The sequence below is a fragment of the Scyliorhinus torazame genome, chromosome 2, assembly GCF_047496885.1.
Source record: "Scyliorhinus torazame isolate Kashiwa2021f chromosome 2, sScyTor2.1, whole genome shotgun sequence".
Lineage (NCBI taxonomy): Eukaryota > Metazoa > Chordata > Chondrichthyes > Carcharhiniformes > Scyliorhinidae > Scyliorhinus > Scyliorhinus torazame.
This window is the reverse complement of record NC_092708.1, coordinates 15,062,520-15,072,619: the sequence shown is the minus strand read 5'-3', so window position 1 is coordinate 15,072,619 and position 10,100 is coordinate 15,062,520.

The following is a 10,100-nucleotide window of genomic DNA, read 5'->3' as shown; positions in this document are numbered from 1 at the left end:
GTCAGAGGATCAGTACTGAGGGAATGCTGCATTATCAGAGGGTCAGTACTGAGGGAGTGATGCACTGTCAGAGGGTCAGTACTGAGGGAATGCTGCACTGTCAGAGGGTCAATAGCGAGGGAGCGCTGCACTGTCAGAGGGTCGGTACTGAGGGAGTGTCGCACTGTCAGAGGGACTGTGCAGAGGGAGTGCTGCACTGTCAGAGGGTCAGTACTGAGGGAGTGCTGCACTGTCAGAGAGTCATTACTGAGGGAATGCTGCACTGTCAGTGGGTCAGGACTGAGGGAGTGCTGCACTGTCAGAGAGTCATTACTGAGGGAATGCTGCACTGTCACTGGGTCAGGACTGAGGGAGCGGTGCTCTGTCAGAGGGTCAGCACTGGGTGAGTGATGCACTGTCAGAGGGTCAGTACTGAGGGAATGCTGCACTGTCAAAGGGTCAGCACTGAGTGAGTGATGCACTGTCAGTGGTTCAGTACTGAGGGAGCGCTCCTCTGTCAGAGGGTCAGTACTGAGTGAGTGTTGCACTGTCAGAGGGTCAGCACTGAGGGAGAGCTGCACTGCCAGAGGGTCAGTACTGAGGGAATGCTGCATTGTCAGAGGGTCAGTACTGAGGGAGAACTGCACTGTCAGAGGGTCAGGACTGAGGGAGTGCTGCACAGTCAGCGGGTCAGTACTGGGGGAGAGCTGCACTGTAAGAGGGTCAGTACTGCGGGAGTGCTGCACTGTCAGAGGGTCGGTACTGAGGAAGTGTCGCACAGTCAGAGAGACTGTGCTGAGGGAGTGCTGCACTGTCAGAGGGTCAGTACTGAGGGAGTGCTGCACTGTCAGAGAGTCAGTAGTGAGGGAATGCTGCACTGTCAGTGGGTCAGTACTGAGGGAACGGTGCTCTGTCAGAGGGCCGCCACTGAGTGAGTGATGCACTGTCAGAGGGTCAGTACTGAGGGAATGCTGCACTGTCAAAGGGTCAGTACTGAGGGAGCGCTTCACTGTCAGAGGGTCACTACTGAGGGAGTGCTGCACTGTCAGAGGGTCAGTACTGAGGGAGTGCTGCACTGTCAGTGGGTCAGTACTGAGGGAGCGCTCCTCTGTCAGAGGGTCAGTACTGAGTGAGTGTTGCACTGTCAGAGGGTCAGCACTGAGGGAGAGCTGCACTGCCAGAGGGTCAGTACTGAGGGAATGCTGCATTGTCAGAGGGTCAGTACTGAGGGAGAACTGCACTGTCAGAGGGTCAGGACTGAGGCAGTGCTGCACTGCCAGAGGGTCAGTACTGAGGGAATGCTGCATTATCAGAGGGTCAGTACTGAGGGAGTGATGCACTGTCAGAGGGTCAGTACTGAGGCAATGCTGCACTGAGGGTCAGAACTAGGGAGTGCTGCAATATCAGAGGGTCAATACTGAGGGAGAGCTGCACTGTCAGAGGGTCAGTACTGCTAGAGTGCTGCACTGTCAGAGGATCAGTACTGAGCGAGTGCCGCACTGTCAGAGGGTCAGTACTGAGGGAGTGCTGCACTGTCAGTGGGTCAGTACTGAGGGAGCGGTGCACTGTCAGAGGGTCAGTACTGAGTGAGTGTTGCACTGTCAGAGGGTCAGTACTGAGGGAGTGCTGCACTGTCAGAGGGTCAGTACTGAGGCAATGCTGAACTGTCTGAGGGTCAGGACTGAGGGAGAGCTGCACTGTCAGAGGGTCGGTACTGAGGGAGTGCTGCACTGTCAGAGCGTCAGTACTGAGGGAGTGCTGCACTGTCAGTGGGTCAGTACTGAGGGAGCGCTGCTCTGTCAGAGGGTCAGTACTGAGTGAGTGTTGCACTGTCAGAGGGTCAGTACTGAGGGAGTGCTGCTCTGTCAGAGGGTCAGGAATGAGTGAGTGCTGCACTGTCAGAGGGTCAGTACTGAGGGAGTGCTGCACTGTCAGAGGGACTGTGCAGAGGGAGTGCTGCACTGTCAGAGGGTCAGCACTGAGGGAGAGCTGCACTGCCAGAGGGTCAGTACTGAGGGAATGCTGCATTGTCAGAGGGTCAGTACTGAGGGAGAACTGCACTGTCAGAGGGTCAGGACTGAGGGAGTGCTGCACTGCCAGAGGGTCAGTACTGAGGGAATGCTGCATTATCAGAGGGTCAGTACTGAGGGAGTGATGCACTGTCAGAGGGTCAGTACTGAGGGAATGCTGCACTGTCAGAGGGTCAATACCGAGGGAGCGCTGCACTGTCAGAGGGTCGGTACTGAGGGAGTGTCGCACTGTCAGAGGGACTGTGCAGAGGGAGTGCTGCACTGTCAGTGGGTCAGTACTGAGGGAGTGCTGCACTGTCAGTGGGTCAGGACTGAGGGAGCGGTGCTCTGTCAGAGGGTCAGCACTGGGTGAGAGATGCACTGTCAGAGGGTCAGTACTGAGGGAATGCTGCACTGTCAAAGGGTCAGCACTGAGTGAGTGATGCACTGTCAGTGGTTCAGTACTGAGGGAGCGCTCCTCTGTCAGAGGGTCAGTACTGAGTGAGTGTTGCACTGTCAGAGGGTCAGTACTGCGGGAGTGCTGCACTGTCAGATGGTCAGTACTGAGGGAGTCCTGCACTGTCAGAGGGTCAGTACTGAGGGAGTGCTGCACTTTCAGAGGGTCAGTACCGAGGGAGCGCTGCACTGTCAGAGGGTCGGTACTGAGGGAGTGCCGCACTGTCAGAGGGTCAGTACTGAGTGAGTGTTGCACTGTCAGAGGGTCAGTACTGAGGGAGTGCTGCACTGTCAAAGGGTCAGTACTGAGGGAGTGCTGCACTGTCAGTGGGTCAGTACTGAGGGAGAGCTGCACTGTCACAGGGTCAGTACTGCGGGAGTGCTGCCCTGTCAGAGCGTCAGTACTAAGGGAGTCCTGCACTGTCAGAGGGTCAGTACTGAGGGAGTGCTACACTGTCAGAGGGTCAGTACCGAGGGAGCGCTGCACTGTCAGAGGGTCGGTACTGAGGGAGTGCCGCACTGCCAGAGGGACAGTGCTGAGGGAGTGCTGCACTGTCAGAGGGTCAGTACTGAGGGAGTGCTGCACTGTTTGAGAATCAGTACTGAGGGAATGCTGCACTGTCAGTAGGTCAGTACTGAGGGAGTGCTGCACTGTCAGTGGGTCAGTACTGAGAGAGCGGTGCTCTGTCAGAGGGTCAGTACTGAGGGAGTTCTGCACTGTCAGAGAGTCAGTACTGAGGGAATGCTGCACTGTCAGTGGGTCAGTACTGAGGGAGTGCTGCACTGTCAGTGGGTCAGTACTGAGGGAGTGGTGCTCTGTCAGAGGGTCAGTACTGAGTGAGTGTTGCACTGTCAGAGGGTCAGTACTGAGGGAGTGCTGCACTGTCAAAGGGTCAGTACGGAGGGAGCGCTTCACTGTCAGAGGGTAAGTACTGAGGGAGTGCTGCACTGTCAGAGGGTCAGTACTGAGGGAGTGCTGCACTGTCAGTGGGTCAGTACTGAGGGAGCGCTGCTCTGTCAAAGGGTCAGTACTGAGTGAGTGTTGCACTGACAGAGGGTCAGTACTGAGGGAGTGCCGCACTGTCAGAGGGACAGTGCTGAGGGAGTGCTGCACTGTAAGAGGGTCAGTACCGAGGGAGTGCTGCACTGTCAGAGAGTCAGTACTGAGGGAATGCTGCACTGTCAGTGGTTCAGTACTGAGGGAGTGCTGCACTGTCTGTGGGTCAGTACTGAGGGAGCGGTGCTCTGTCAGAGGGTCAGTACTGAGTGAGTGTTGCACTGTCAGAGGGTCAGTACTGAGGGAGTGCTGCACTGTCAAAGGGTCAGAACTGAGGGAGCGCTTCACTGTCAGAGGGTCAGTACTGAGGGAGTGCTGCACTGTCAGAGGGTCAGTACTGAGGGAGTGCTGCACTGTCAGTGGTCAGGACTGAGGGAGCGCTGCTCTGTCAAAGGGTCAGTACTGAGTGAGTGTTGCACTGTCAGAGGGTCAGTACTGAGGCAGTGCTGCTCTGTCAGAGGGTCAGTACTGAGTGAGTATTGCACTGTCAGAGGGTCAGTACTGAGGGAGTGCTGCACTGTCAAAAGGTCAGTACTGCGGGAGTGCTGCCCTGTCAGAGGGTCAGTACTAAGGGAGTCCTGCACTGTCAGAGGGTCAGTACTGAGGGAATGCTGCACTGTCAGAGGGTCAGTACTGAGGGAGTGCTGCACTGTCAGAGGGTCAGTACCGAGGGAGCGCTGCACTGTCAGAGGGTCGGTACTGAGGGAGTGCCGCACTGACAGAGGGACAGTGCTGAGGGAGTGCTGCACTGTCAGAGGGTCAGTACTGAGGGAGTGCTGCACTGTCAGAGAGTCAGTACTGAGGGAATGCTGCACTGTCAGTAGGTCAGTACTCAGGGAGTGCTGCACTGTCAGTGGGTCAGTACTGAGGGAGCGGTGCACTGTCAGAGGGTCAGTACTGAGTGAGTGTTGCACTGTCAGAGGGTCAGTACTGAGGGAGTGCTGCACTGTCAGAGGGTCAGTACTGAGGCAATGCTGAACTGTCTGAGGGTCAGGATTGAGGGAGAGCTGCACTGTCAGAGGGTCAGTACTGAGGGAGCGCTGCACAGTCAGAGGGTCAGTACTGAGGGAGTGCTGCACTGTCAGAGGGTCAGTACTGAGGGAGTGCTGCTCTGTCAGAGGGTCAGGAATGAGTGAGTGCTGCACTGTCAGAGGGTCAGTACTGAGGGAGTGCTGCACTGTTAGAGGGTCAGTAGTGAGGGAGTGCTGCACTGTCAGAGGGTCAATACTGAGGGAGAGCTGCACTTTAAGAGGGTCGATACTGCGGGAGTGCTGCACTGTCAGAGGGTTCTGTACTGAGGGAGCCCTGCACTGTCAGAGTGTCAGTACTGTGGGAGTGCTGCACTGTCAGAGGGTCAATACCGAGGGAGCGCTGCACTGTCAGAGGGTCGGTACTGAGGGAGTGTCGCACTGTCAGAGGGACTGTGCAGAGGGAGTGCTGCACTGTCAGAGGGTCAGTACTGAGGGAGTGCTGCACTGTCAGAGAGTCAGTACTGAGGGAATGCTGCACTGTCAGTGGGTCAGTACTGAGGGAGTGCTGCACTGTCAGTGGGTCAGTACTGAGGGAGCGGTGCTCTGTCAGAGGGTCAGCACTGAGTGAGTGATGCACTGTCAGAGGGTCAGTACTGAGGGAATGCTGCACTGTCAAAGGGTCAGCACTGAGTGAGTGATGCACTGTCAGTGGTTCAGTACTGAGGGAGCGCTCCGCTGTCAGAGGGTCAGTACTGAGTGAGTGTTGCACTGTCAGAGGGTCAGCACTGAGGGAGAGCTGCACTGCCAGAGGGTCAGTACTGAGGGAATGCTGCATTGTCAGAGGGTCAGTACTGAGGGAGAACTGCACTGTCAGAGGGTCAGGACTGAGGGAGTGCTGCACTGCCAGAGGGTCAGTCCTGAGGGAATGCTGCATTATCAGAGGGTCAGTACTGAGGGAGTGATGCACTGTCAGAGGGTCAGTACTGAGGGAGTGCTGCTCTGTCAGAGGGTCAGGAATGAATGAGTGCTGCGCTGTCAGAGGGTCAGTACTGAGGGAGTGCTGCACTGTTAGAGGGTCAGTACTGAGGGAGTGCTGCACTGTCAGAGGGTCAGTACTGAGGGAGAGCTGCACTTTAAGAGGGTCAATACTGCGGGAGTGCTGCACTGTCAGAGGGTTCAGTACTGAGGGAGTCCTGCACTGTCAGAGGGTCAATACCGAGGGAGCGCTGCACTGTCAGAGGGTCGGTACTGAGGGAGTGTCGCACTGTCAGAGGGACAGTGCAGAGGGAGTGCTGCACTGTCAGAGGGTCAGTACTGAGGGAGTGCTGCACTGTCAGAGAGTCAGTACTGAGGGAATGCTGCACTGTCAGTGGGTCAGTACTGAGGGAGTGCTGCACTGTCAGTGGGTCAGTACTGAGGGAGCGGTGCTCTGTCAGAGGGTCATCACTGAGTGAGTGATGCACTGTCTGAGGGTCAGTACTGAGGGAATGCTGCACTGTCAGAGGGTCAGCACTGAGGGAGAGATGCACTGTCAGAGGGTCAGGACTGAGGGAGTGCTGCACTGCCAGAGGGTCAGTACTGAGGCAATGCTGCACTGAGGGTCAGAACTAGGGAGTGCTGCAATATCAGAGGGTCAGTACTGAGGGAGCGGTGCACTGTCAGAGGGTCAGTACTGAGGGAGTGCTGCACTGTCAGAGGGTCCGTGCAGAGGGAGTGCTGTACTGTCAGAGGGTCAATACTGAGGGAGAGCTGCACTGTCAGAGGGTCAGTACTGCGGGAGTGCTGCACTGTCAGAGGATCAGTACTGAGGGAGTCCTGCACTGTCAGAGGGTCAGTACTGCGGGAGTGCTGCACTGTCAGAGGATCAGTACTGAGGGAATGCTGCATTATCAGAGGGTCAGTACTGAGGGAGTGATGCACTGTCAGAGGGTCAGTACTGAGGGAATGCTGCACTGTCAGAGGGTCAATACCGAGGGAGCGCTGCACTGTCAGAGGGTCGGTACTGAGGGAGTGTCGCACTGTCAGAGGGACTGTGCAGAGGGAGTGCTGCACTGTCAGAGGGTCAGTACTGAGGGAGTGCTGCACTGTCAGAGAGTCATTACTGAGGGAATGCTGCACTGTCAGTGGGTCAGTACTGAGGGAGTGCTGCACTGTCAGAGAGTCATTACTGAGGGAATGCTGCACTGTCAGTGGGTCAGGACTGAGGGAGCGGTGCTCTGTCAGAGGGTCAGCACTGGGTGAGTGATGCACTGTCAGAGGGTCAGTACTGAGGGAATGCTGCACTGTCAAAGGGTCAGCACTGAGTGAGTGATGCACTGTCAGTGGTTCAGTACTGAGGGAGCGCTCCTCTGTCAGAGGGTCAGTACTGAGTGAGTGTTGCACTGTCAGAGGGTCAGCACTGAGGGAGAGCTGCACTGCCAGAGGGTCAGTACTGAGGGAATGCTGCATTGTCAGAGGGTCAGTACTGAGGGAGAACTGCACTGTCAGAGGGTCAGGACTGAGGGAGTGCTGCACTGTCAGCGGGTCAGTACTGGGGGAGAGCTGCACTGTAAGAGGGTCAGTACTGCGGGAGTGCTGCACTGTCAGAGGGTCGGTACTGAGGAAGTGTCGCACAGTCAGAGAGACTGTGCTGAGGGAGTGCTGCACTGTCAGAGGGTCAGTCCTGAGGGAGTGCTGCACTGTCAGAGAGTCAGTAGTGAGGGAATGCTGCACTGTCAGTGGGTAAGTACTGAGGGAGTGCTGCACTGTCAGTGGGTCAGTACTGAGGGAACGGTGCTCTGTCAGAGGGCCGGCACTGAGTGAGTGATGCACTGTCAGAGGGTCAGTACTGAGGGAATGCTGCACTGTCAAAGGGTCAGTACTGAGGGAGCGCTTCACTGTCAGAGGGTCACTACTGAGGGAGTGCTGCACTGTCAGAGGGTCAGTACTGAGGGAGTGCTGCACTGTCAGTGGGTCAGTACTGAGGGAGCGCTCCTCTGTCAGAGGGTCAGTACTGAGTGAGTGCTGCACTGTCAGAGGGTCAGTACTAAGGGAGTCCTGCACTGTCAGAGGGTCAGTACTGAGGGAGTGCAGCACTGTCAGAGGGTCAGTACCGAGGGAGCGCTGCACTGTCAGAGAGTCAGTACTGAGGGAATGCTGCACTGTCAGTAGGTCAGTACTGAGGGAGTGCTGCACTGTCAGTGGTTCAGTACTGAGGGAGCGGTGCTCTGTCAGAGGGTCAGTACTGAGTGAGTGTTGCACTGTCAGAGGGTCAGTACTGAGTGAGTGCTGCACTGTCAGAGGGTCAGTACTGAGGGAATGCTGCACTGTCTGAGGGTCAGTACTGAGGGAGAGCTGCACTGCCAGAGGGTCAGTACTGAGGGAATGCTGCATTGTCAGAGGGTCAGTACTGAGGGAGAGCTGCACTGTCAGAGGGTCAGTACTGAGGGAATGCTGCACTGCCAGAGTGTCAGTACAGGGTGAATGCTGCATTGTCAGAGGGTCAGTACTGAGGGAGTGCTGCACTGTCAGAGGGTCAGTGCTGAGGGAATGCTGTTGTCAGAGGGTCAGAACTGAGGGAGTGCTGCAATATCAGAGGGTCAGTACTGAGGGAATGCTGCACTGTCAGAGGGTCAGCACTGAGGGAGAGCTGCATTGTCAGAGGGTCAGTACTGAGGGAGAACTGCACTGTCAGAGGGTCAGGACTGAGGGAGTGCTGCACTGCCAGAGGGTCAGTACTGAGGGAATGCTGCATTATCAGAGGGTCAGTGCTGAGGGAGTGATGCACTGTCAGAGGGTCAGTACTGAGGGAGTGCTGCACTGTCAGAGGGTCCGTGCAGAGGGAGTGCTGTACTGTCAGAGGGTCAATACTGAGGGAGAGCTGCACTGTCAGAGGGTCAGTACTGCGGGAGTGCTGCACTGTCAGAGGATCAGTACTGAGGGAGTCCTGCACTGTCAGAGGGTCAGTACTGCGGGAGTGCTGCACTGTCAGAGGATCAGTACTGAGGGAATGCTGCATTATCAGAGGGTCAGTACTGAGGGAGTGATGCACTGTCAGAGGGTCAGTACTGAGGGAATGCTGCACTGTCAGAGGGTCAATAGCGAGGGAGCGCTGCACTGTCAGAGGGTCGGTACTGAGGGAGTGTCGCACTGTCAGAGGGACTGTGCAGAGGGAGTGCTGCACTGTCAGAGGGTCAGTACTGAGGGAGTGCTGCACTGTCAGAGAGTCATTACTGAGGGAATGCTGCACTGTCAGTGGGTCAGTACTGAGGGAGTGCTGCACTGTCAGAGAGTCATTACTGAGGGAATGCTGCACTGTCACTGGGTCAGGACTGAGGGAGCGGTGCTCTGTCAGAGGGTCAGCACTGGGTGAGTGATGCACTGTCAGAGGGTCAGTACTGAGGGAATGCTGCACTCTCAAAGGGTCAGCACTGAGTGAGTGATGCACTGTCAGTGGTTCAGTACTGAGGGAGCGCTCCTCTGTCAGAGGGTCAGTACTGAGTGAGTGTTGCACTGTCAGAGGGTCAGCACTGAGGGAGAGCTGCACTGCCAGAGGGTCAGTACTGAGGGAATGCTGCATTGTCAGAGGGTCAGTACTGAGGGAGAACTGCACTGTCAGAGGGTCAGGACTGAGGGAGTGCTGCACAGTCAGCGGGTCAGTACTGGGGGAGAGCTGCACTGTAAGAGGGTCAGTACTGCGGGAGTGCTGCACTGTCAGAGGGTCGGTACTGAGGAAGTGTCGCACAGTCAGAGAGACTGTGCTGAGGGAGTGCTGCACTGTCAGAGGGTCAGTACTGAGGGAGTGCTGCACTGTCAGAGAGTCAGTAGTGAGGGAATGCTGCACTGTCAGTGGGTCAGTACTGAGGGAACGGTGCTCTGTCAGAGGGCCGCCACTGAGTGAGTGATGCACTGTCAGAGGGTCAGTACTGAGGGAATGCTGCACTGTCAAAGGGTCAGTACTGAGGGAGCGCTTCACTGTCAGAGGGTCACTACTGAGGGAGTGCTGCACTGTCAGAGGGTCAGTACTGAGGGAGTGCTGCACTGTCAGTGGGTCAGTACTGAGGGAGCGCTCCTCTGTCAGAGGGTCAGTACTGAGTGAGTGTTGCACTGTCAGAGGGTCAGCACTGAGGGAGAGCTGCACTGCCAGAGGGTCAGTACTGAGGGAATGCTGCATTGTCAGAGGGTCAGTACTGAGGGAGAACTGCACTGTCAGAGGGTCAGGACTGAGGCAGTGCTGCACTGCCAGAGGGTCAGTACTGAGGGAATGCTGCATTATCAGAGGGTCAGTACTGAGGGAGTGATGCACTGTCAGAGGGTCAGTACTGAGGCAATGCTGCACTGAGGGTCAGAACTAGGGAGTGCTGCAATATCAGAGGGTCAATACTGAGGGAGAGCTGCACTGTCAGAGGGTCAGTACTGCGGGAGTGCTGCACTGTCAGAGGATCAGTACTGAGCGAGTGCCGCACTGTCAGAGGGTCAGTACTGAGGGAGTGCTGCACTGTCAGTGGGTCAGTACTGAGGGAGCGGTGCACTGTCAGAGGGTCAGTACTGAGTGAGTGTTGCACTGTCAGAGGGTCAGTACTGAGGGAGTGCTGCACTGTCAGAGGGTCAGTACTGAGGCAATGCTGAACTGTCTGAGGGTCAGTACTG